The sequence below is a fragment of the Siphateles boraxobius genome, unplaced genomic scaffold (genome assembly GCF_051911475.1).
Source record: "Siphateles boraxobius isolate OS27281-9 unplaced genomic scaffold, OSU_SipBor_1 6, whole genome shotgun sequence".
Taxonomy (NCBI): Eukaryota; Metazoa; Chordata; class Actinopteri; order Cypriniformes; family Leuciscidae; genus Siphateles; species Siphateles boraxobius.
The window spans coordinates 38,529,728-38,557,085 of NW_027509186.1; the positions used below are offsets into that span (position 1 = coordinate 38,529,728).

General features: G+C 43.0%; 1 protein-coding gene, 1 long non-coding RNA gene and 1 pseudogene across 2 annotated transcripts in view; all 3 read left to right on the plus strand.

Annotated features, from left to right (window-relative positions):
* The window catches only part of LOC143715444 (uncharacterized), a 261,819-nt gene that overhangs the window by 202,835 nt on the left and 31,626 nt on the right, over positions 1 to 27,358 (plus strand). The window lies entirely within an intron of this gene.
* The window catches only part of LOC143715731 (uncharacterized), a 436,623-nt gene that overhangs the window by 59,241 nt on the left and 350,024 nt on the right, over positions 1 to 27,358 (plus strand). The gene's annotated exons all lie outside the window — the stretch shown is intronic.
* On the plus strand, positions 1,990 to 17,869 carry LOC143715729 (uncharacterized; annotated as a pseudogene).

Consider the following 27,358-nt stretch of genomic DNA (forward strand, 5'->3'; position numbering starts at 1 on the left):
ATCCGACTTGGCCAGCGTGGTGCTACTAGCAGTAGGCTTATTCCATACCGGCGTACTCGCTCCAGAACTCCTGGGAGCAGAGCAACAGTATCCTGTATCCTGTCAAACACACAAAAGGGGGCCTGACAGAAGATTAGTCACATACATCAGAAGACATTCATGAAAGATAGGCATTCAACCAACATTCAGGAAAGATGTGCATTCAACAAAAGTATGAATAAAAAACTATATATGAATCACTTATTGAGTATAGGAAGGATTATATAACTTGATTAGTGCTTATTATAGTAATAATGTAATCATAAAAAAGGATATACATATAGTTGAATTGAAGAGGCAAGGGATTCTGACCCCAACCCTTCAATTTACTAAGGGAACCAGCCTCTCGAGGCTGGTCTCTGGTGTTACTGAGACAGCTAATTCTGGAGCCTGGAACATCATGGCAGGAACTACCTGAACTGGCTGCTCTAAAGCCCCCCTCAGAGGGCGCGAAACCGATGCTGTGCTGCAGCATAGCATCAGCGACTCGCTGGAGACCGCTCCGCCCTGAAGCACCAAGGGTGGCAGGGTTGGCAGAACGGTCTCGTGAGGACCCCAAAATGGAACGGGCACCGTATAATGAGGTGTACACTGCTCTACTTCGGCCGGAGCTGTCCTCACAGGCCTGACGCATGAACATCAGGACCTTTTTTTTTTTTTTGAGCCGAAGTCCTCTTCGCCTGAAGAACGGTCCTCAGATCCGGCTTCGACTTAGAAGACTTCGGTATAGAGGGTTGCGTCTGTCTCCAGTGTCTAAGTGGAGGTGCACGAGACGCAACACTCTCTTTCTGTTGCACATGATATGATGAGCTCGACGGCTGGGGCTGCTCACGCCCAGCAGCCCCAGGGGGCTGGACACGGCGAGGGATAAACTTTTTAAAAGCGTCATCTTGCTTTTTAGACTCCTGAAATCTCTCGACGACCGCGTGGACTGCGTCGCCGAAGAGACCAGAAGGTTCAAGCGGAGCATCTAATTAAAAAGCTCGATCATTTTCTTCAATCTCTGACAGATTTAACCATAAATGTCTCTCAGTAGCTACCAAGGGTGCCATAGACCGCCCAATTGCTCTGGCGGAGCACTTAGTAGCCCTGAGAGAAAGATCGGTAGCCCGACGAAGTTGGCCATTCAATATTTAATTTCTCTACAGCCCGTGACATAACATTCACCAGCTCATCATATGCTGGGGAAATAACTTGTGAATCCCTTTCCCCCATGTGTGTGCTTTCACTCTCCATACTCATAACATCGACCTCCTCGGAGGAAGAGCATTGAAGTAATGGAGGGCTCTCCCCCCGGGGCGGAAGAAACTGCAGCGCGTGCTTCCGACACCGGGGGGTGAGCGCTGGATCTTCCGGGTAAGGAAGGAGAAAAGGCCCGCGGACCCGTCTCCAACCCCTCCGAAAGATCCTTTTGCGATCCCCAGGAATGCATTCTCCGCGCCGCCTCGGCAGACGCGGGTCCTGATCCCTGAGGATCGCGAGCCTGCCCACTCTTTTCATCAAAGAGTGACAGGCGAGAGCGGAGCATGCGGAGCGGTAGCATTTCACAGTGTTGAGACTCAGCCTCCTCGAAGGCTGAGACCGCATGCTCCACTCCCAAACAAATGACACAAAGCTCGTGTGTGTCCCCACCCGTTAAATAACGCGAGCAGGGAGGAACTGCTTGTACACTTGTTTCGCCATAACGTTTCCGAATAAATTGCAACAGACAACAATAAATAGACAGAGACAGTATAACACAGATCGCTTGCTGAGGCAACAGAAGCTAATGTCGGTTTGCACCGGATGTGCTTTTATCATATCCTGGTCATGACGTCACCCGCCCGTGACGCTCATTCTTTCCATTGGACTAGTTGACGTAGATGCTTCAGACGCAGTCACGCTGGGGGCGTTCCCATGGCGTCGATGGACGCATCGTTGAGTTCCCTTCATAAGGGAACTGAATGAAGTGGAGGAGGAACATCGTAACTTTACAATTCAAAGAACAAAATCCAAAAAGACGCACACCTGCACTCAGTGTGGAAAGAGTTTCACACACAAAGGACACCTTAATAGACACATGAGAATTCACACAGGAGAGAAACCATATACATGCACTCAGTGTGGAAACAGTTTTTCTCATTCATCAACTCTCAGTGATCATCTGCACATTCACTCTGGAGAAAAAACATTTAACTGTGATCAGTGTGGTAAAGATTTTATTTCATCATCAAAACTAAAAGATCACCTGAAAGTTCATTCAGATGAGAAGCCCTATGTGTGTTCTCTCTGTGGAAAGAGTTTTTCAAGGCTGGGCAGTTTTAAACGGCACCAGAAAACACACAATGAAGTGAGAGAATATATGTGCTTTGACTGTGGGAAGAGCTTTACTACATCTAGTGAACTGAAACTGCACCAAAGAATTCATACTGGAGAAAAACCTTTCAAGTGCTCATATTGTGACAAGAGTTTCACTCATTCTGGACACCTGAAACAACATGAGCGAGTTCACGCTGGAGAAAAGCCGTACTACTGTACTCAGTGTGAGAAGAGTTTCACTCGTGAATCAGATCTCATTTATCATCTGCACATTCACGCTGGAGAAAAAAGCATTTAACTGTGATCAGTGTGGCAAAGATTTTATTACATCATCAAATCTAAAAACACACCTGAAAGTTCATTCAGATGAGAAGCCTTACGTGTGTTCTCTCTTTGGAAAGAGCTTTACTGCATCTAGTCATCTGAAAAAGCACCAAAGAATTCCCACTGGAGAAAAACCTTACAAGTGCTCATATTGTGACAAGAGTTTCGCTCAGTCTGGAAACCTGAAATCACACGAGCGAGTTCATACTGGAGAAAAGCCGTACCAGTGTACTCAGTGTGAAAAGAGTTTCACCCAATCAAGTAATCTAGTGAATCTTATTAAAAAGCATTGTTCTGTGTCACAGTGAGCAAATGTTCTGTTAGATTCACATAACGTAAATGTCTAGTTAGTTAACTAATAAACTAGTGTTGCTGTGAAATGCCACAAGATTTGTGTTTTATATGTTAGAGAACAAGAAAGAAAATTATAGAAAATTATTTTGATTGAATGCTTACTCTAAGAAATACCAAAATTAAAAGAGACTGGAAACAAATGTAGAAAAACAACAACAATCAGTTATTTGTTAATATATGAAACACTTCCCTGAATTTGATTCGTTTTTTACATTTGTTGTAGTTACATAAAGCCTGTTATTACATAAACAGAAGTATGTACAAAAACGTACATATGTACAATAACTACAAATGAAATGACAATTTCACTGACAATGTATGATTTCGTGAGTAAAAGGTTTCTACTGATCCAATAATTAAAATAATCCCGACAAGCGTAGCGTAGACGCCATCCTTCTTATGATGTACAAAGTACATCAGGATTTATGGGAAGTGTTCCCGGTTCCGGCTGATCTAAACTATGCAGCCTAACATTGAATTATAGAAGTCTATAATGTGTTATGTGTATGCTAAGCCAAAGAGATGTGTTTTTAGTCTAGATTTGAACTGACAGACTGTGTCTACTTCCCGGACAATGTTAGGAAAATTGTTCCAAAGTTTTGGTGCTAAATAGGAAAAGGATCTACCCCCAGGAGTCGATTTTGATATTCTAGGTATTATCAACTGGCCAGAATTTTGAGATCGCAATAGACGTGAAGGACTATAATACTTTAAGAGCTCGCTCAAGTACAGGGGAGCTCGACCATTTAGTGCTTTTTAAGTAATCAGCAATATTTTAACAACTCGCTCAAGTTTAATAGGGAGCCAATGCAGTGTTGATAGAACCGGGCTAATATGGTCATACTTCCTGTTTCTGTTAAGAACTCTAGCTGATGTCTTTTGTTTATTACAGGGATACTCCACTTTTTTTGGAAATATGCTAATTTTACAACTCCCCCAGAGTTAAACTGTTGAGTTTTACCGTTTTTGAATCCAATCTCCAGTTCTGGCAGTACCACTTTTAGCATAGCTTAGCATACATCATTGAAGTGCGTACCATCGCATCAGTGCCGTACCATGAGTGCAGCAGGCGCAATAGTATGACGCAGCGCCTGAAATTAGGCTACCTTCCGTCAACTGCGCTGCGTCATATCATTACGCCTGCTGCACTTATGGTACGGCAGTAAAGTTTCTTAAATTATTACGCAGGAATGAGAGTATAGTTCCTAGCCATATCAGCCTAGAAAATCGCAACTTTACGTTTTCCGTCGGTCTTAGTGCACGATGTAAATACAGAAGAGTCAAGTTTTAAATAGGAAAAATATCGAAACACTTTGGTAATTTTTTTTTTAGAAATGCTAATGGTCTTTTCCACTTCAATGATGTATGCTAAGCTATGCTAAAAGTGGTATCGCCTGGATCGGAGATCGGCTGAATGGATTCAAAAACTGTAAAACTCAACAGTTTAACTCTGGGGGAGTTGTAAAATAAGCCTATTTCCAAAAAAAGTGGAGTATCCCTTTAATGTGTGCAGGGCAACCACCCATAATAGCATCACAATAATCTAGCCTTGATGTCATGAACGCATGAACTAACGGTTCTGCATTTGTCATTGAGAGCATATGACATAATTTATATATATTTTCAAGATGGAAAAATGTGGTTTTATAGATACTAGACACGTGACTTTCAAATGAAAGATTAGTATCAAAGAGCACACCCAGGTTCCTAACCGATGACGAGGACTTTACAGAGCAGCCATCAAGTGTTAGACAGTATTTTAGGTTATTACATGAGGACGTTTTTTGTCCAATAATTAGAATCTCTGTTTTTCAGAAGTTTCGTCAGAGCGTGAAGGAATATAGAGCTGAGTATCATCAGCATAACAGTGAAAACTAATGCCATGCTTCACCAACATACTTTATTCTACTAAAAAGATACATTTGTAAAGATAAGTAGGGAACCAGTATTGCATAGCCTGCCACACTGTAGCAACATGGCAAGTTGTCGCTTCAGTCGATATAATCCTGCAATAATGGCGAATTTGGGTTCCCTTTATAGGCGCCTTCGCCATTGGTTGTGCAGTTGCTGCAGCACAGCCAATCAGTGAGTCAGTCACTGCAGTTGCAATGCGTTTTTACATATAAGCTTCAATAAATCTGAGTAAAGGAGTTTCTCCTGGACAAAATTATTACCAACTCACATTTCCTTTCTTTCTTTTCTTCCGCATGATAAAGAAATCACTTAAACTGAGCTGCTGCTGTCTTTTCATCTTATCTCTGACATGTCGCCACTCGCCAGCTGCAGACTCCCGCTTCCCAAACAGTCTGAGCCGCTGAGGGGGTGCGCCGGTGACAATACGCTGTGTTGCGCTTTCAAAATAAAAGCATGCAAGTTAAAGATTTCAAAATCAAATAATTTTCTTCTCTGCGGTATAATTTTTGGGTGGGGCAAATGCGACTGTCTCCAATATTGGAGGGGACACCCCCCAGAACCCACCCCCCACCCCCACTTTACCCGTAGCGTAAGCAACTTATGCAATACGAGATAACCTCTCGTAAGAGAACTACACATATCTCTGCAATATCAAAGATGTCTTTAAGCTCTGTACAATAACAACAAATAATTACAATTTCACTGGCAGTGTGATTTTGTGAGCGAAATGTTTCTACATATCCAATACTTCAAATAAACAATGAGATTCAGATAAAGCAAATGTATAGTGAAATTAACTCTGTGAAATTAGTGGAAGTTGTTTTTGAGTTGTAACTTTCTGACTTGTCATTTAGCTTTCACTTTCATTCAATATATACATTAAAGATTTTTTTCATAGACAAATTTCTCATGTTCAAATTAGGTTTGTGAAAGAATATTGTTGACCTATAAGAAAAATTGCCATCCAATGGCTCTGTATAATAAATGTTCTAAAACTGTTCTATAGGCTATATAGAAACCAGGTATGATGACTCAATACAGATTTACACAGATGGATCCAAAGATCCAATAACTGGCAAGACGGGTTCAGCTGTTGTCACATGCCTGTCCTGTCTTGTGTTGCACATGGGTGTTTTGTTATTTTGGGCCATGTGCTCTGGTCGTTGTCTGATCCCTCCCCCTCGTTACCTGATTATTGTTTGAGTTCTTCCACCTGTCCCCTCTTGATTTGTTCCCTTCTTAAGTCTCCTCTTGTTTGCAGTCTTTGTTGGATCGTTTGTCTAATGTCTCCCGTTCCCCGTGATCCCCCGTTCCCTTTCGTAGTCACTCCGAGTTACGTCGGATGACGACGAATGGGGGTTTCGCTTAGAACACCTATCGACTTCGAGTATTACAAAACGAGCCAATGGCGATGAAATGCCATGGGTCTGCGGAATTTGCATAGCGTATCTCCGCCCCACCGCGTGGGTATAAAGGAGGACGCCGGCAACATGCAGGTATGTTTTCGCTTCGGAGCCAAGAATATTTCTTCACTCCATAATCATCTCTGACTTCGCTCTATGAGACGAGCTTCTCTCTCCGGTGTTGGTGTGACGGCGATCTGCAGCGAGCTCACAGTGCCTGCTGATCTGTGCAGTGATCTGCCAGTGTGTGTGTGTTTCCCTGTGCGCTTCAACATCGCAGAGTTTTTTTTTTTTCTTCTCTCATAAAAGAGCTTGCACGCGGCACGTCTTTTTAAAGACGGCTCGCCTGTGCATTTCTGGTTGCAGCGAACTGGTATCGGACTCTGATGGGCACGAGCGCTGTCTAGTGTGTTTGGGCTTTGATCATGCTTGAACAGAGCTCGTGGATGACTCATGTTCTCTCTGTGGGAACATGACCATCGCAGCATTACGATCGAGACTCAGTGATCTCGCAAGAGTGAGAGTCCCCTCATCCACACCCCGATCTTGCGTCTCCACGAAAGGCTCTACTTCTGCTGGTGGCCAGGTGATATTCAATTCAATTCAATTCAAATTTATTTGTATAGCGCTTTTCACAATACACATTGTCTCAAAGCAGCTTTACAGAAAGTGCATTTCGGAAATGTACATAGAATATGAGGGTGACTGTGGGGAAAAAAGCGCCGACTATCCGTCCGTGCCCCGCGTCTCCCTCTCCAGTGCTGCAACCCGCGAGCGTTCAGGAGATTCCAGCGAGACCATCTTCGGATGCCCCGACACTGCAATTAACATTAGCCCTTTATTCATGACAACATGGATACCGCATGGATACCGCAATCATACCGTGCATACGGCTGTGCCTGATCCAGAGATGACAACCATGCTTTCCCGGGCAGCTTCGAGCATTGGTTTAGAGTGGACCCTGTAGCGTATGGACAATCTCAATGCTGACTCACTCATTCCATTTGCTAAAAACCTTTTAGCCCCTGACTTTGGCCCGGTAACTCACTAGGATCGCGCCAACGAGTCTGGATCCGAATTGCCCATTTGACACCTTTATAGCATAACAGTTTTTACCCAGATACCAATAAACCAGAATGCGTATATGCAAAACCTACATTTCTTGGTACCGAATTAATCCTCTCGGTCTGCTTTAGCTAAAAATATATATAAGGTTATGATAAAATGTATCACACTATGTTTCCCATTCTTGATAGTAGAAAGTGGCGAAGTCTGATACCGCAATAAAAAATCTAAATGTGTTTAGAGCTGTTTATCCCTGCTTTAAGGTGTGTGATTTCTTGATGGTTCTTAAGGGTTAACTGTCTTGTGAAGTTTGCTATTTCTGTGATCTGCTTTCTCTCTCTTCCTTTCCTTACTTCCGTTATTCATTATTCTGTATATATTCGTTGTTAAATGTAATTTGTGCCATAGCTTCATTTATTAAACCCTCATTATACTCTTTATTGTCTCTGACTGGTGCTCATCAAGCAAAGCCTCTTAAATGTGTGATCCAAAGCTACAAGCTTGATAAATACTTTAACTAGTAATATTATCAGAAAGTTAATAATCCTTTTTGCGAAATTGATCAGAGAATCGCCGGTAGGTTCGGTGGACGAACAGATGGCGAGGCGGAGTTTATTTGTTTAAAGGATATTCTAAAAAAATGATATAGCCTATCTGTATATTATATGTGTTCATAATTGATTATAATTCGTTGTGGTTAATTGTCTATACATATATAGATACAGATGGACTATATATATATTTTGGGCAATTTAAAATTGTAGGTGATAACTCAACCCGTGTGATCAGTTATTAATTATTAATTATTGATTATACATTTCCCCCCACTTGAGCTGAGACCCTAAAACCCCTCCACCCTGTCCCGAGCGTTCGCGGCTGGATGATTGGTTTTTGGGTAAGGCCGCGGACCCCCGTCCGCGTCAAACCTCAATAACTTTCTTCCCGGATGTGCATGATGTCCAGGAAGACCCACATGTCTTCCTGCGACCACTCGCTGATTTCATCCGCCTTTCCTCCCCTCGATGAAGCGGCTGCCCGTGGGTACACTGGGCTCCCCCCGGTTGAACGCTCTGTTGCGATGCAACTGTGTCCTCAGAGTGCTTCTTCTCGTGGCGAGCCTAAGCACCCATCCAAAGCCTGTAGATTTTCGTCTACGCTAGGCGAAGTTTTACAGAGCGGCGGGACAGGCAGCCACTTCTTTGCATGCCATGGCCACTCTGCAGGCCTAACAGGCCCAGATGCTCAGGAACATGCACGAGGGCAGGACAGACCCAGGGCTCTTTGATGAGCTGCGCGCCGCCACGACCTTGCTCTCCGAGCGACGAAGGTGACCGCACGCTCCCTGGGTTTGGTGATGTCCACGGCTGTGGTCCAGGAGAGACATCTCTGGCTGAACCTGGCTGATATGCGGGATGCCGAGTGGTCCCGGCTGCTCGACACCCCCATATCCCAGGCCAGCCTTTTTTCTTTTTTTTTTTACCATGGTACAGTTGAGACACCCATTTTTAATGATGTAAAGGTAACTAAAGTTCATTGCAAATATAATAAATGAAGACAAATAAAGAAAATAACAATTGGGCAACATGTTTATTTATTCATCCATTTAAATTAATTCATTTTATTTAAATTAGCACTGTTTAAAATATATAAAACAGGAACAATATATTTAATATATTTATTAATAATACACAGTTTAAATATCACAAATATCAAATTTAATTTTCATTTGCGTCCTATGCTGGCTAATTACGACGTTTAACCTGTTATAATAACACTGAACAACTAAACAGTGTGTTTCCTAATACAACTCTATCACGGGTACAGATACTGTTGTGGTTTTCAATCTTTCCGAAAAATAACTTCGCAGAGATCTTTGATGCCAGAAATAATTAGACTTTATTTTCGAACGCCGTTCCGTTCCATAGAACGGCGCTCTAACGCTCTGGCCCTCCGGCCCACTGGCCCTCTGGCCTTCCAGTGCGCTCCCGAGTATATTTTGGTTCAGAGTTATATACATACATCTTCTTCCAAAGAAGGTAACACACCCTATAGATAGTTTTGGGTAAAGGTCTTTTACCATGTGACTTCTCAGAATAGAATCTTCTGCAGCAAACAACATTCCATTCAAGGTCTTTCACATACACAGAGGAAATCCAAAGTCACAGACAGAAGAAATAATTGTGTCCAAATATATAGCTAAATTACTTGTTTTCTAAATAATAAAATCTTCAACAATACATGTGTGTCTCAACTTACCCGCTGGTCACCTCGCACATTTCTCTAGATTTTGCAATGACCTTGCATGACACAATACCATGAAATATGCCAGTTTTTAGGGCACAGAAAAACGTTTGTATTGATACCAGTTACGTTTAACAGTCACATAAGGATAATAAGCTATTCATTGTGGAGTGGGCATGAAGTGAGTCTTATCTTAGAAAAAAAAAACTTTACTGATATCTTCGAATCGGATATGTTTATGTTGTTTAAATTTCCCATGATCAAAGAGGACATTAATACACATGTGCACTGCAAAAATCACAACTTGTGCATGCTGCGCACGCAAGTTATTTAAGGCGCACTGGTGAACCGGGCAGTCGCCCGGGGCGGCATTTTTTCATGTCACATGGCACCCCTGCTTGCTGAGAAGGTGCCGTGTGTGACGCCGGTTTCACCGGTTTCGCCGGTCAATGGGAAATCTGTTGATTGTCGAGTGCCAAATAAACAGAGATGGACAGGAAAAGGTCAAAGCCATCAGGTGCACAATTTAGAAAAAAAAAGAAAAGAAGAAGAAGAGAAACGAGCAAAAGATAAGGGTATGCAACTTTATTCTCTCTGTGGTATGATTGCGGTATCCATGCGGTATCCATGTTGTCATGAATAAAGGGCTAATGTTAATAGCAGTGTTGGGAGTAACGCGTTACAAAAGTAATGCATTACAGTAACATATAACTTTTTGCTGTAACGCAGTAGTGTAAGGCATTACTAATCAATTTTCAGTAATATTTTACTATATTACATGTTCAGTTACGCTTGCGTTACAACACATTTTTAGTTTTAATTGTAAAAAAACAACAACAAAAAAACACCAAGACCGCGAGACAAATAACGAATGAAAAGTGCAAGTAGGTTAAGTTACCTGTTCGTGGTCAGTCAATAGCCGCGTGTGGTGTCCAAGTTTGTGAATAAAGACTAAATGGCAGCGTCTGATATATTTTTTATTGCGATTCATTTTTTACAGGAGTGCCGTGAGGCATGATTTCGGCCTCTGTGCTCGCGCTGGCCAGTGGAAAAGATGGCATGAAGAAGACTGTAGCCTACATTCGCGAGATGGACGTGTGCGCATTAGGCTACCCCATTTGTTCTGTGTTTTCTTTCTAAACAGTTAGGCTATGTGTAGGTGGTATTTTTCTTGTTTTCATCACGCAATCATTTTTGATGCGGTGGTGACACCTTCACGTAACATGATGTAAGGAAAGCAACTAAAAGCTGTCACAAAGAACTGGCAAAAGCAATGATTATGAATATGTCAAATAGCTATAGCAAGGAGACATTTTAATTGTTTATTAATAAAGATGAAGTTGACGTTGCTGACTTGCGATCTTCGCAGTAGTGAATGCGCCAGAGAGAAATGCACTTTATACTGATAAGCAGAGACCAGTCCGTTTTCTTTCGTTTTGAATTGTTGTGTTAACAAGTAGACATTTCAATATATATATATTTTTCAGGTCTGTGAAGTAAGCTACCTATAGCCTACGCTGAGTTTCGGTTAATTTATGAGACAGCGCTCCAGTTCACGCGCAGGCGCCTCCGTGTCATGATTATCTATTGTCTGCTATATTTACTTCTTGTTTATTAAATCCAGGCAATTGGTTGATGAAACATTGATTAAAATTAAGATACAATTAGTACAAATCGAAATTCACTTTAAAGAAATTTGTGTCTTCTGTTTGAGGTCTCTGTGAAAGTTTTAAAACAGTCTTTTAGTGCCGCTTCAGAGCGGTCGCGTCCGTAACGGAGAACTGTCACGTAGTCCTACATTGTTTTTTCCTCATAAATGCGAACACGAAAAATAAAATAAAATGAATATTTTATGTTCTGTGGAGACCCAACCCTTCTTCATCCGGTGGGTAGTATTACTTTTGATTTGCGCAGTGTAATTCACAGAATTACAAAAAAATATTTTGCCTCCTAAAAGTTAAATATTTTTTTTGTCCAAAACGCTGGAAATCCCCAATTTTAAATAATTTATCCTCAACTAGTTTTGTGGTGTAGGTCTACGTATTTTATAATGTTAACTTCAAAATTCAAATAATACTAATAGTAATTAAAGATGTGATAGCATTGGATCTGGGCTGCATTTCCCGATAACGATGGATCTTAGCACTTACAAGCATTTTCTACGAGCGACTTTACGAACGTTCGTGTCCATTCCACGTGTGTTTCACAAAAAGCACTTAGCACGATCATGCGCAGTTGTGCTTTAAGTGCTACTTAGAGTCGCTGTCCGTTTGTCAAGTGCTGAAATGTCACGCTCCTAATTGTAGCACACTCTTGTATTTTGAAATGTATAGCCTAATTGTTTTCATCTGATGTGCATTTTCTACGAGGCCAATAATCTATAAAAGCACAAACCTACGGGTGGAGACATTTTTTTTTTAAAAGAGGAGATTAATGTCATTTTAGGCATGGTTTGTAAGGAATTACAAACCTGCGCACATATATTCAAACGCACATAACTATAGAATCAATTCTTAATGCGCATGTGAACGCCATCAGCGTCTATCACAGGTTCACGTTTAAAGTCTGTTTAGAGAGAACGGTGTCGTCTTAGCGGCCCCTAATTTAATAACAAATGATCATTTAGACGGAAGTGAATCAATCAAAACTAACTTTAGCTGGAAAATTTTTTTTTCAAGAGCCACTATAAAACCAAACCAATCTCTGTTACTTTAAATTATATGTTTATCTCTGTAAAGCTGCTTTGAAACAATCTACATTGTTAAAAGCGCTATATAAATGAGGATGACTTGACTTGACTTTAGAGGAGGTGGAGCTATACAACATATTTTATTCCGCAGGTTTAAGGGCAGTCATACAAAAAAAAAAAAAATCTGGGAGATTATTGCTAAAAAACCGACTGCAACTAGGGGCATTAAAAGTTCAGGGAAGGAGGTCAGGAAGAAGTGGCAGGACTTTGCCAGCCTTGCTAAAAGGAAAAAGGCACTGCAGAGGACAACATTTAATAAAACAGCTGGTGGGACCAATGATTCCCCCTTCTCACAGCAGAGGAAGAAAAGGCCTTGTCAATACTTGGCACAAGTGCTTCAGATGGCATTTGTGGTGGTATTGACATCCATGGAGGGGTAGGGGTAACTCAACCTGAGCCTGGTCAGGTCCTTCATGCTCAGAGGAACCATCAGTTTCATCTGCCATCTCCCAGTCCTCCAAACAACCCTCCCAGGCCTCAGCCTCCATCTTCTGTTGTCCAGACTGCAGGCACAACATCTCAGCAGTTTGAGAATGTTGAGAACATGATAATTTGAGAATGTTTGTTGTTGTAGTCAGGACATATGAGAGTGTCGTTACTTAACAGGGAAGAGGATGAAGAGGTGGAGAAGGACAAAGATGGCATGGGACCACATGATGGCCAACCAAGAAACAGGCTACATGGCTGGTTTTCGTGCATGTCAGCAAGTCATTGACATATTTTTTTTAGTTCATCCTATTTCCCCAGTCTTTGAAGCATATTACACCTTTTATTATTTTTTTTGTTCATTCATTTAATTTAGATTAAAATTATTAGATTAAATTATTTCTTTTTTGTTGTTGTTTTCTGCCCTTTTTAATTATTTTATTTATAAATTCATTTAAACAAAAAACGAGTAATAAAGTGTACAATAAAGTACAAGCACAACCTTATATTATAATCACATTGCACTTGAATAAAGTTAAATGTGTAATGTGCCGGTTGTCCTGCAGGTGACCTCATAACTCTGTCTTCGTACGATGCACTTGGGGATTTACGATTACTCCAGAGCACTCGTAGATCTACGATGATTTTCAAGTGCTACTTAAGTTACGATGCTTTTGGGAAACAGACCGTAATATTAAGATCACTCGTACGATCGTTTTTGCGATCTTCTTAGGCTTACGATGCTTTTGGGAAACGCAGCCCTGGACGGGAAGGATAACTCTTGGAGTTGGAAGGGGTGTGTCGCGATTCTGCAGGTTCGTGGATCTGAGTGTCGCGATTTCGGTTTCATATTGCATATCCTTACAGCCTTAGAATGTTAAGTTCTATTAGGCTACTGTATAGCTATTCTGGTGAAAGTAACTCAAAAGTAATACAGGAGTAATTTAACGCATTACAATTCTTAGACAGTAATATTGTAAGCAGGGCCGGATTAACCATTAGGGCAACTGGGCACTTGCCCAGGGGCCCACAACATCTAAGGGGCCCTGGGCACCAGGGGCGGAGTGGCAATCGGGAGAGTCGGGAGTTTCCCCGGTGGGCCGGTAGTGTTTCGAGGCCGCGAGGGCCGGTCTGATAAAATGTATTCATTGCAAGTTCGCCATGCGCAATTGTGGCGCAAGCGAGGGGAAGAAAACAAATATTTTAGATAACGGAGCGTATATTTGCACTAAGAGCCTGTCTTTTTAGCAAAAAGACGCCCTTCACGGAATAACTACAGTGGCGCACGCGGGCGCGTGAAGTGCTAGAAAGCTGCTTTTGATGCGCTCGACCCGAGTTCGAATCCGCCTTTTGCCGAACTCTCTCTTCTCCCTTTTCCCAACACATATGAGATGTAAAATGTATAACCTTACCTAACATAAAGGTCTCTAGCGTTATATTTTGCCAACGAACAAAAATCGAAACCATGATATGGCTTTGTGCCTTTATAAAACAGCACAAGACTTTAAGAATAGGCATCCTGTTTGTGCTGCGTGATTTAAAGAAAAGTGCGCTCTTTGAACAGCATGGTTATCTCGTGTTTTCTCCTAAATAAAAGCTCAAGGGTTTATTTCTTGCAAGTGAAGAAATTAGGACAAAAGTATTTTAATTTTCCTGTATTATAGTGTAATGTAGACTAAAATATACTTTTGAAATATTCATTTTCACTTATATAGTACATTTATAGGCTATATGGATTTTACGTCATAGGAATAATTATATAAATCATTATTACATTATTATTATAATTGTTTGGCATTCTAAAACACCATTGATAATGTAATGTAGACTGAGACTCTCATAACTAAAAAGATGTTTGAACCCTCTTTATTTTCCTGGTACAAATCAATGCTTTTTCTTTGTTCAACGAGCAGTTCATGGGTTGAAGCTCTTAATTTTGATCTCTCAAAGAGCACGAGATTGATGCATTTAACCTTAAAATGTACGAAATTTTCTTGCGGGGGAGCATGCCCCCGAACCACCCTAGAGGCACAGAGGTCCACCCAACATATAGTTTTACAAAATTGGGAAAGAACAACCATTTATGAACTTTACTCCAGCATACAACAAGGTTCCTTTTAAGTCAGTTAAACTGTAAATGCCATATTAAAATGTCCTTGGACAAAATATAAATTTGGCCTGCCTAAGGCCTTTTTGACTGTTCGTGTTTGTTTTCTTGTTTTCGGATTGCCTTTGGATTTGACCCTTGCCTGGACTGGATGTACGATTTTGGATGATCCCTAATAAACTACTGCTTTTGGAACTTACCCTTGTTTCCCCGTGTGTGGAACGTTACACTAGGCCCTGTAATTAGCCAATGGAATTTTCAAATCTGTAGGTAGTTTCAAGTCATGTAAACTTTTCTTGACCTCAACTACAGTGGTACAGTGACATTTTAATGACAAATTCATTTTGTACCTCTGTAGTTGAGGTCAAGAAAAATATTCATGACACAGTTATAATGGCCTCATGATGACATCCAATGTTCTGTTCTTAGTGCAATAGTGTAATAATTAGATTCTCTTTAGTGTGTTTTCACATTGGTGTGATAAAGTATTTGTGCTATAGAATATTTATTCTATATTTTAGTTGTATATTATTCTTAATGTTTTATATTATTTTTGCTCTCTGCTCTTGTTAAATTTTTTATATTTGTGATTGTATATATTTTTGGCACATTTATTTATATAGTGTATATTTAAGTTCTGATAACTTAGTCATAGTTTGTACAGAATTGTGTACATCGTCTTTTGGCAATGTTGGATGTAATGAAGGATTTGTGCAATTGAGAAATATAATTTTCTCTTTAACTTATGTTGTTATAATAAAATATGACTGTTTGTGGATAATGTGTGTTATTTATTTATTGGGGGGCTCGAAGGTGGTCTCGCCCAGGGTGTAATTCAATGTAGAACCGCCACTGCTTGACACTTAAGTAGCCTATGTCAAACTTCTTTTAAATTGCGTCAAAAATACGTAGGTATAGAATCCACTGCAAAAACAAAGCGCTTTATTCGCATACCAGTGTACAACTAGTGAAATATTTGTTTTTATTAGGTGATCCGTTGAATTGGGCATGAATCTGTCGCCGTTTAACATCTGCTGGAAATCCACGTAAAACTATCTGCGTGCACGCGCGTTCCTCCAGTTAACATGATCCCAAGTTGATCCGTTACACCGGCCATCACTACTCGTTGTGAAGTTTTCTTTTGCCCTGGTGAACATCTCTGAGCGTTTCTGCCTGTTGTCTTCCCGTGGATTACTCTTGGACTGTTTATTCTCTTCGTGAGTATTTGCTGCCTGCCCTGGACTGTTTCTATTGTGGACTGATTTATGTAAGTTTACTGCCTGACCTAAACGTATGCCTGTTTTCAGATTACGAGTTGCTTTGTCTCTACTGTTGTGTTTGCTGGTTATTGGACCTGATTGTACGACCAAGATTACAATAAAGCTGCAAATGATCCTCACTTTGCTGAAGCCTCGTTACAATTAAGTGAAGTTTTGAGTTTATATTATGGAAGTGCCATAAAAACGGAATAAGGTTATGTATGCGTTTCCTGCCATCAGTTTGATGTAATTTTTTTTTAAGTTTTTTTTAACGTGCGTTTAAAAAAAATCTCCACATATAATTTTGGTGGATTAAGTCGTTTTTAAAATGTGTTTAGTTTTCATTTTGATGTTAATGTATGTTTATAGCCATATCTGTGACCTGTGTATTAGATGAATTGCAGTTACTGTTAGGGAGGACGGTAATTAATGTGTCTTTTCTAATGCATCCTTCAGCTGAAAGAGTGTATCTGAAGGTGTGTGTGTGTTTATATCCTCTGTCTATAAACTGTAGATGTGGTTCATTTGTGTTGCTGGGTGAAATCTGCTATATATTTACAAGGTGTGCTAATTTGATTTGTAGGCTATAATGAAAGTTCAAAGACAAAACATTTAGTCTATTATCTGAATAACTAGATTCTCTTGTTTAATTCTATAGTTACCTTTTACACGAAAGATAATATTCAACGTAAAAAAAAATGCAGCAGTTGTCGTTCACATTTGGACTATTAACAAGATTATTACAAAACTAACCTTTAGTACAACAAAAAAATGATATTTGATAAACAGATCTCACTTGTTTTCTTTTATTAAATCAGGGTTCACTTGAAAATTCACATTTATCCTCCAGAACACATTTTAATAACTTAAAATGTTTTAATGTTTCAGACCCGATGGAAGTGAAAGAGGGAAGACAAGAACTGAATGAAGAGGAGGAGGAACATCGTAACTTTACATTTCAAAGAATAAAAGCCAGAAAGACGCACACCTGCACTCAGTGTGGAAAGAGTTTCTCACAGAAAGGACACCTAAACACACACATGAGAATTCACACTGGAGAGAAACCGTATACATGCACTCAGTGTGGAAAGAGTTTTACTGATGCATCAGCTCTCCGTAATCATCTGCTCATGCACTCTGGAGAAAAAGCATTTAAATGTGATCAGTGTGGTAAAGGTTTTAATTTGTCATCACAACTAAAACAACACCTGAAAGTTCATTCAGGTGAGAAGTCTTATGTGTGTTCTCTCTGTGGAAAGAGTTTTTCACGGCTGGACCATTTGAAACTGCACCAGAAAACACACAATGAAGTGAGAGATTATATGTGCTTTGACTGTGGGAAAAGCTTTACTGCATCTGCCTATCTGAAACAGCACCAAAGAATTCATACTGGAGAAAAACCTTACAAGTGCTCATATTGTGACAAGAGTTTCACTCAGTCTTCACACCTGAAATCACACGAGCGAGTTCATACTGGAGAGAAGCCGTACGTCTGTACTCAGTGTGAGAAGAGCTTTAAACAGAAAAGAAGCCTTCTGACTCACATGAAGTTATGTCGTAAGAAGTCGTCACAATGAGCAATAATTCATTTTCATGTCAAATACATTCTAGTAAATGGTGTGAGATGAACAAAATATGGAGTCGCTTCCAAAAGCACAGTATCATCTAGTTCAGTGTTTCTCAACTGGTGGGTCGAGTTTGCAGTCAAAGAAACAACAGCAAACTTAATTCTATGATCTATTTCTGATACAAGGCTTTTATTTTGAAAGATGTGCATGAAAGCTATTGAGACTTCTGTCAGACTCATTTTAAGAAAAAGACCCCCTGAGAAAAACTTGTTGTCCTTATTCAGTATCTGCGGTCTGAGATGTTGTAAAACTATATGTCAGTGTCATTATTCTAATGTTATTTTCGTAACTTATGAAATAAAAAGTCTCTCACCTTAGGAATACACACTTTCCTGTCGTGTGTAATGGACAAATTTGATTCTCATTGATCTGTAGTAGATATTGCAAAGGAATGCAACATGTTTTTTCTCATTTGTAGTGTGAGGGGGAACAGCAAGAAGAATGTATGTGAACAGGAAATGTATGTATGTTTACGTATATCATGTCATTAAAAATGATAATAAATGAATAAATGACTAGCATGGAGTGTCGTAGTTATGTTGTCAATTAGTAAGTCATGAAATTACCAAAAAGTACCAATAAATTATGTAACTGGTCGTGTGTTAACTGGGAAGGATTTGCATGCAGGAATGATGTTCATTCTATTCATCAGAAGAAGTTTTCATGTTTCATTAATAATTCATGTTAGTATTGTGTATTTACTGTTGTTTCTGTTTCCCCAAAATGCCACTTCACATTATTTCACTTTGTACACTTTATTTTTGGTGGCTCTGCCAACTTTTTAATTATTATATAATATAAAAGAACTAGTGTAAAGATTGTTAAAAAGTGGAATTTAGATAAAGAGCTAATAGCTCAGGAACGAGTATTTATAAAATGTTAATTTGATTCATGCAGATCTCTGAGTGTTCAAATTTCAGATGGCTTCAGTGTCGAATGGAAGCAACAAGAGGTGAAAGGGCAAAGACACGACTGCAGAAAGAAGAGAGAGTGGTGAGGGGCGTTCAGCTCCCCTTCTGAAGCTCAGCTTGGAGAAAGACTGATTTAATGCTGAAAAAAGGTGAAACTTTCACTACAGACGTTTTCCTGAGGACAAAGAGGAAAATCCTGAGATGCAAAACTGTGGCAGAATCTATCAAAAGCCCAAACTGAAAAGAGGCAGAAAAACAACAGAGCCTATATTCAACTTTACGACACCAGGCCTTTGAGTGACAGCTGAGCTGACGACACATGCAGAGCGACAGCCGAGAAGCTTCAACAGACGGATGATCTAAAAACAGAAGAACTGACTGACATCCTTCCCTTACGGGCACCACAGGTGCGGCAACTCCAATGATCACTCTGTAGAGATTGCTTAACTTTATTCATCCTAAGTATTCACTGGTCTCATAAGCACTTCTTTATATTCTCTGCTAAACTAACCCTCTCTGCTTTTTCAGTAGGTTCAAGTCCAGCCCTATAAAAAAAGAAAGAAAATACACAGTTAAAACTGAGGCTGGATTTGGTATAGTGAGGGCTATTATATGAAACAACTATAGGGCTAAAAGCATTAGAAAAAATATTCTGTAGCAAAGAAAAAGATAGACACAAAATGTCAAAGAATAATTATTATTGTTGGCAAAACAATGATACTGGTCACTCCATTTTGTCTTGGTAATTTTCCAGAGATAGATTGGAGAAAAAATTACTCCAAAAACTCCAAAATTATGAAATCACAAATGCTGTCAAAACTGGGATAATGAGATGGAAATGTTGTTGGCCATGGATCCAAGATTATCCAGAGATCTCCAATTTCTTAAAGCAGCTCATGAGCAAAAACAAAAAGATTCGGAAAAATTAGATTTGATAAAATTAGATAAAAATTACAATTGGCTGGCCTATTATTCTAAAATATTGAATCTATTAGAAACCTTATGATCATTGACATTTCTCAATAATGTTTAGTTGAGCTGACCTGATCTGACCTTGTGGCTAAAATTATAAGATGCCGCATTTAGCTGAAGCACAAGAATGTATTCTGGCCAGTGTGAGAGCGACTGAGTATGAATGGAGTGAGAGATGGTGTTTGAAAGGCAAATCAATTATTTCGCCAATACAGCTGTATTTAAGAATTAAATATGTGGGCCCACAGGGCAAATTCTGCCCAATAAAATAATGACCATGGATGGATTTGGTTAAATTTCCTGGTCGGAACTGTAGTGGCAATAGGAGAAAAAACAAAGAATGAAAAGAGGAAAATAACCAGTGCTACATTTGCGCAGCGCATAACACATCTGACTTTCTTTTCAGCATATCATGATGGAGCTGAATCTTTGTCAAAAGTATGAAATATTGTCTAGTAAAATGTGTCGTGTAACAAAGTGGGTTGAGTGTTGTCCAAGATGCCTGATAAATAGTGTGCTGATAGTGGAACTCAAAAAATGAGATAACTGAGTTGAATTGACTAATTGTTAAAAGTACATTGGAAATTTATTATGAGAAAATTGTAAAAGAAATTGCAATTATGATGATAACAAGCCAAACTGTATGAAAAACAAACGAGAATATATGGATTAAAGTCCTGCTGTTAATGAAAGCAGAAAGGACACCACTCAATTACAGTAACAAGTAATGTATAATGTATTACAGTTTGGAAGTAACTTGCACAACACTGGTTAATTGTGGGTAACTGGTCTCTTACGTTTCTTAGCCTTTTTGCTATGATGCTAGTTATGCTTATACAACAATCATTAGGTTTTAAGTCAACAAACACGAGATCTAATTTCACCATAATATTGTGCTTTGCAACAAAACTGTTACAAGTCCAGTTATTATTTATTTCCATCAGTTGGGTTAACTAGGCCCTGTAATTAGCCAATGGAATTTTCAAATCTGTAGGTAGTTTCAAGTCATGTAAACTTTTCTTGACCTCAACTACAGTGGTACAGTGACATTTTAATGACAAATTCATTTTGTACCTCTGTAGTTGAGGTCAAGAAAAATATTCATGACACAGTTATAATGGCCTCATGATGACATCCAATGTTCTGTTCTTAGTGCAATAGTGTAATAATTAGATTCTCTTTAGTGTGTTTTCACATTGGTGTGATAAAGTATTTGTGCTATAGAATATTTATTCTATATTTTAGTTGTATATTATTCTTAATGTTTTATATTATTTTTGCTCTCTGCTCTTGTTAAATTTTCATATATGTGATTGTATATATTTTTGGCACATTTATTTATATAGTGTATATTTAAGTTCTGATAACTTAGTCATAGTTTGTACAGAATTGTGTACATTGTCTTTTGGCAATGTTGGATGTAATGAAGGTTTTCGAGAGGTCTCTCCTATTGCGTAAGTAGCTTACGCTATGGGAAAACTCCTTTTCTCGAGAATATTGAAGTCTTTATGTAAAACGCATTGCAGCTGCACAGCTGACAGCAATGAACGAAGGCAGCTCGGTCATTGGCTGTGCTGCGGCAACTTGCTCGAACCAATGACGGGGCGACTCTGAATGCGCGATCAATGAGCGCGCTTTGCGCCCGCGCGCGTCAGAGCCCGGCAAGATGGGCGTGGCCAAGAGCTATATATTGGGCGCCCCGTCATGAGAGTTCTTTAGATTTAATCTCCTTCAGCGAACACCTTCTTCGCTGGATCCTCCGGATTATTGAAGCTTCGCCGTCGAAAAGCATACCAGCGGGATTTGCTACGAGGACGTCGGCACCTTCAGCCGCCTTCTAACGCGATCCTACTGAGCCATCCGGCGTACTGCTCACGCAAGTATTTACATCTGTTTGCTCTGCGACACTTGTAAAAGAGCAATTTTTCCAAGGCGTTGTTTCAAATGCCTTCCTGCGCGTCGTGCAGAGACCTTCTCCCGGACGGGGATCGTCACATCATCTGCGCTCGCTGCCTGGGCCGGGACCACGCAGAAGCTGCTTTGACCAAGGGCGGATGCCCCGAATGTGACGACCTGGGTCTCTCCGCACTGCGGGCTCGCCTCGCCGCTTTCGCCGTGAGCGAGCCCATCGCCGCCATCCCTCTGTTCGAGCCGCGCACTAAGAAAAAGCGCCGCTCACAGAGGCTTCCTGAACCTGAGCTCAGTGACGTCACGCCGAGCCAGTCTCCGCGTGCTTCACCGCCGCTCTTGCCTTCCCCACCGCCGGTTCAGTTCACCCAGCCGGACCCACACCCCTCTAGCAGAGCGGTGGGCCTTGTGACTTTCGGCGCGTCCGAGGACGACGGGGGAATGGATGACAGCTTGTCAATCGACGCTGCATCGGACGACTGGCCGGGCTCCACTCTCGACCCCGCCCCGTCGACGCTAGCTAGCGCGAGCGGGGGCTCCACCATGGATAGCGAGATTATCCGTGTTCTCTCTAAGGCCGTGGAAGACCTCGGGCTCGATTGGTCTTCTCCCGAAGAACCAACCCGGAGCCGACTGGATGAGTGGTTTCTGCAGGGGCGCCAGCAGGCCCCTCGGCAAAGGCCTTCTCCCTTCTTCCCTGAAGTTCACGACGAACTCACCAAGTCGTGGAAAGCCCCCCACTCTGCGCGCCTAAAGCCTTCTTTTTCTTCCTCGCTCTCCTCTGTGGACGGCGCGAAGGAAAGAGGCTACGAGGGAACACCGCCCCTCGAGGAGGCCGTGGCCAATCATCTCTGCCCGCCCTCCACCACCGGATGGAAAGCCAAAGCTTCCCACCCCTCGAAGCCCTGCCGCACTACTTCAGCTCTCGCCGGTCGCGCCTACGCCGCCGCCGGCCAAGCTGCATCAGCGCTTCACTCTATGGCGGTACTTCAAGTGTTCCAAGCCAAGCTTCTCTGCTCTATGGACGAGTCTGGCCCCGAACCCGAAGCCTTTAAGGACCTACGCAGCGCGACTGACATAGCCCTGCGAGCCACAAAGGCCACCGCCCAGTCTATCGGCCGTGCCATGGCTAATTTGACTGTTCTCGAGCGCCATCTGTGGTCGACTCTGACTGAGATGAAGGACGCGGATAAGGCGCCATTTCTCGACGCGCCTATCTCCACCAGCGGGCTGTTTGGACCGGCGGTTAAGGGTTTCGCCGAACGCTTCACTGAGGCCCAGAATGCTTCACAAGCTATGCGGCATTTCCTGCCCAAGCGCTCCAGCTCATCGCAGAGCAGACAGAGGCCGCCGCAGCGGGCTAGAACAGCCCCCACCGCCTCTCAGCCCGCGCCTCAGGCTGACGCTCGACGCCGCTCGCGCTCTCACAACCGCAAGCCGCCTTCTGAGCGACGGGGTCCTCGGCCCAAGATTGTGCTGAACCCCGAGCCTCGAAAGCCGTCCTAGCCACAAGAATGAAAAGAGAGAGTGCGTGTCTCGCAAAAGCCGGACCACTCTCTCTGCAAAAGCTCAAGCATTACCCAGTCCCCTTACAGGCGGCTGGATATGTTCATACAGCAGTCAATGGGCCAGTCACAGAGCTCGCTCACCTGCAAACAAACGCCGTTTTTACGGCGACGCACAGAAAACACAAAAAGAGTCTTTTTCTGTCTGTGTCACTAAGGGTTCACATGTCCACAAAGTGTGCATTCCCAGATACTGTCAAAACAGTGCCAAATTCATTCCCAGCTCAAGCTGCGCACCCCATGAATGTAGATCACGTGCCTACGGTCATGTACGCACCACTACACACAAGCACTGTTCACACAGTTATAAATTCATCCCCAGTAAAAGCGGGAAACATTATAAAAGTGACGCGTGTGCCTACCACTGTTTATGCACCCCCACTTATAAACACTGTCCTTACAGTGTCAAACACAACCCCAGCCCAGGCTGCGAGTTTTACAGACACAGCGCGCGCTGCTGTAATCACACACGCGCCCATTCACTCAGCTGCTCAGCGCGCGCCCGCGCCTCTGAGAGTTATGAGCTCAGGCGATTCGCTGGCCGGGTCCCTGCGTCACAGCGGCCCGCCCCTAGCCTGTATTCAGCCCATATCTGTACACGCAGCGGCATGGGAAAATATTCCAGATATGCCGAAATGGGTATTGAATATAGTAAAGCACGGATACTCGCTCCAGTTCGCTCGCAGACCACCACGTTTTACGACTGTGGTCGAGACGAAAGTGAGAAAAGAGTGCTCACATGTTCTACGCACCGAGGTGCGCAAACTAATAGAAAAGGGCGCTGTGGAAACTGTTCCCCCCTCTCTGAGCGAGGCAGGTTTTTACAGCCGCTATTTTCTCGTCCCGAAAAAGGATGGCGGTCTCCGCCCCATCCTAGATCTCAGACACCTGAACAAAGCACTAATGATTCGCTCGTTCAGAATGTTAACAACCAAGCATATCCTCGCGCAAGTACGCCCAGGAGATTGGTTTCTCTCAGTGGATCTGAAAGATGCTTACTTTCACATTCCAATAGCGCCTCATCACAGGCCGTTTCTGAGTTTCGCTTTCGAGGGACAGTCGTACCAGTACACAGTACTTCCGTTCGGCCTGTCCCTGGCTCCCCGTACATTCACGAAATGTATGGATGCAGCACTTTCCCCCCTAAGGCGAAGGGGAGTGCGAATACTGAATTATCTCGACGATTGGCTGATTCTAGCACAATCAGAGAGTCAGTTGATAACACACAGATCTTGGATTATCAGCCATTTAGAATGCCTGGGTCTAAGAATCAATTTTGCAAAAAGCATACTATCTCCCAGCCAGAGGATTTCTTTCCTGGGAATAGTTCTAGACTCGATGCAAATGACAGCGCGTCTCTCATCAGAGCGCGCGCTCACCATCCGGCGCCTTGCAACATCATTCAGGGCGGGCGCGCTCGCCCCCGTCAAGCAGTTTCAGAGGATGCTCGGTCTCATGGCCTCAGCATCGGCCGTACTCCAGCTAGGATTGTTGCATATGCGCCCTCTCCAACGCTGGCTCAAGAGCCGCGTCCCTACTCACGCGTGGCGTTCGGGCCACCTTTTAATCAGAGCGAACCACAGCTGTATAAAAGCCCTGACGCACTGGAAAGCCGCCGACTGGTACCAGTCAGGCGTGAGTCTGGGTGTGAACACAAGGAGAAAGATGATAACGACAGATGCCTCCAAAATAGGTTGGGGGGCCCTTTACGAGGGCAGGCCTGTCTCCGGCTTTTGGTCAAACCCGGAGAAGCGCCTACACCTAAACTGTCTGGAAATGAAAGCGGTCGCTTTGGCTCTCAGAGCCGTGCTCCCACAGCTGAGAAACGAACACGTCTTGGTCCGAACGGACAACATGACGGTAGTATCGTACATAAATCGCCAGGGTGGACTCAGGTCGAGCTCCATGCATTCAATGGCCAGGAGACTCATTTTATGGTCCCAGCACAACTTGCGCTCGCTGAGAGCAGCGCATGTGCCAGGTGCCCTGAACCAGGGGGCGGACATGCTATCCAGAGACAAAATTCTCCCAGGAGAATGGGCTCTCAACCCGCTGACGATTCACTGGTTATGGAAAACCTTTGGCAAAGCAGAGATCGACCTCTTCGCCTCCAAGGAGAACGCGCACTGCCCTCTTTTCTTCACGAAAAGCATGGATGCGCTCGCCCAGAGCTGGCCGAGCCGTCCCTTATATGCCTTTCCCCCGATCGCGATGCTACCGCAGGTCATCAGTCGGGTCAGAGAGGAGAAAAACGCAGTGCTGCTGATAGCCCCACTCTGGAAGAACCAAACATGGTTTCCAGATCTGATGCAAATGCAATCTGCACCACGGCCGATTCCACTGAGGCCAGACCTCCTCAGTCAGGCCAACGGGATGATATTTCATCCCCGCCCCGATCTGTGGGCCCTTCATGCATGGCCCCTCAACGGGGCTCCCAGGAACCTCACGAGCGGAGCACTAAAAACCATCGCTGAGGCGCGGGCGCCCTCCACGAGACGCTTATATGCCCAGAAATGGAAAGTGTTCAGTGTCTGGTGTAATGCCAAGGGCCTGAACCCTGAAACATGCGAGATTACGAACGTACTCGCTTTTCTACAAGGGCTTCTGGAGGCGGGCCGCGCCCCCTCCACGCTCAAAGTATATGTGGCGGCCATCACAGCATCACACGACCCTGTAATGGAACGTCCATTGGGAAGAAACGAACTAATTATTCGTTTCCTAAGGGGCGCTAGGAGGATGAACCCTTCACGCCCCCCCTCAGTGCCGATCTGGGACCTAGCTTCTGTCCTAGACGCTCTTAAAGGGCCTCCGTTCGAACCACTCCGAACCGTGCACCTTAAACAGCTCTCGCTCAAGACTGCGCTCTTGCTGGCACTCGCCTCGGTCAAGAGAGTGGGCGACCTGCACGCGCTTTCGACAAGCGCTGCCTGCCTAGAATTCGGACCTAACGACTGCAGGGTCGTCCTTAGACCGAAACATGGGTATATTCCTAAAGTGCTCACCACTCCCTTCAGAGCACAGGTTATCTCCCTAACTGCGCTATCGTCCCCAGCAGACGAACACGACGCTAATCTACTCTGCCCCGTTAGGGCTCTCAGAGTGTATTTGGAGCGTTCTGCCCTATTCAGACAGACAGAACAACTGTTTGTATGCTTTGGCGGCCGTACGAAAGGTTCCGCCGTTTCAAAGCAGAGAATCTCTCACTGGATAGTTGAAGCTATAGCGCTGGCTTATGAAGCTAAGGGACTTCAATGCCCCTGGGGAGTCAAAGCACACTCCACCAGGAGTGTGGCTTCTTCCTGGGCATGGTCGAGCGGGATACCGATCGAGGATATTTGTGCGGCGGCAGGCTGGGCCTCACCGTCCACATTTATCAGGTTCTACAACCTACAGGTCCCGACACTGCATTCCAATGTGCTATCAGCATGATGCTAGTTGAACTACGAGTTCGTATCTAGATTATGTATGTGCTTGTGTCACACTGAGCGCCTTCTAGCCGCTCTGTATTCTTTCCCACATATAAAGCTCGCCTCTGCCGGCTAGTTGGATGATAACTTTGCTTTTTTAGCTCAGGCACCTGCCTCTGGCTATCATAAGGCGAAGTTCAGCACGCACAGCGTTTTGCATGGTGTTCCCATAGCGTAAGCTACTTACGCAATAGGAGAGACCTCTCGAAAGGGAACGACTCGGTTACTAACGTAACCTCGGTTCCCTGAGAGGAGGGAACGAGTATTGCGTAAGCTGCCGTGCTTGTGCTTGGTTAGTTCGCTTCAGTCGTTTTAACCTAAAGAACTCTCATGACGGGGCGCCCAATATATAGCTCTTGGCCACGCCCATCTTGGCGGGCTCTGACGCGCGCGGGCGCGTTCATTGCTGTCAGCTGTGCAGCTGCAATGCGTTTTACATAAAGACTTCAATATTCTCGAGAAAAGGAGTTTTCCCATAGCGTAAGCTACTTACGCAATACTCGTTCCCTCCTCTCAGGGAACCGAGGTTACGTTAGTAACCGAGTCGATTTGTGCAATTGAGAAATATAATTTTCTCTTTAACTTATGTTGTTATAAAATATGACTGTTTGTGGATAATGTGTGTTTTATTTATTTATTTATTTATTTATGGGGGGGGGGGGGGGGGGGGTGATTCAATGTAGAACCGCCACTGCTTGACACTTAAGTAGCCTATGTCAAACTTCTTT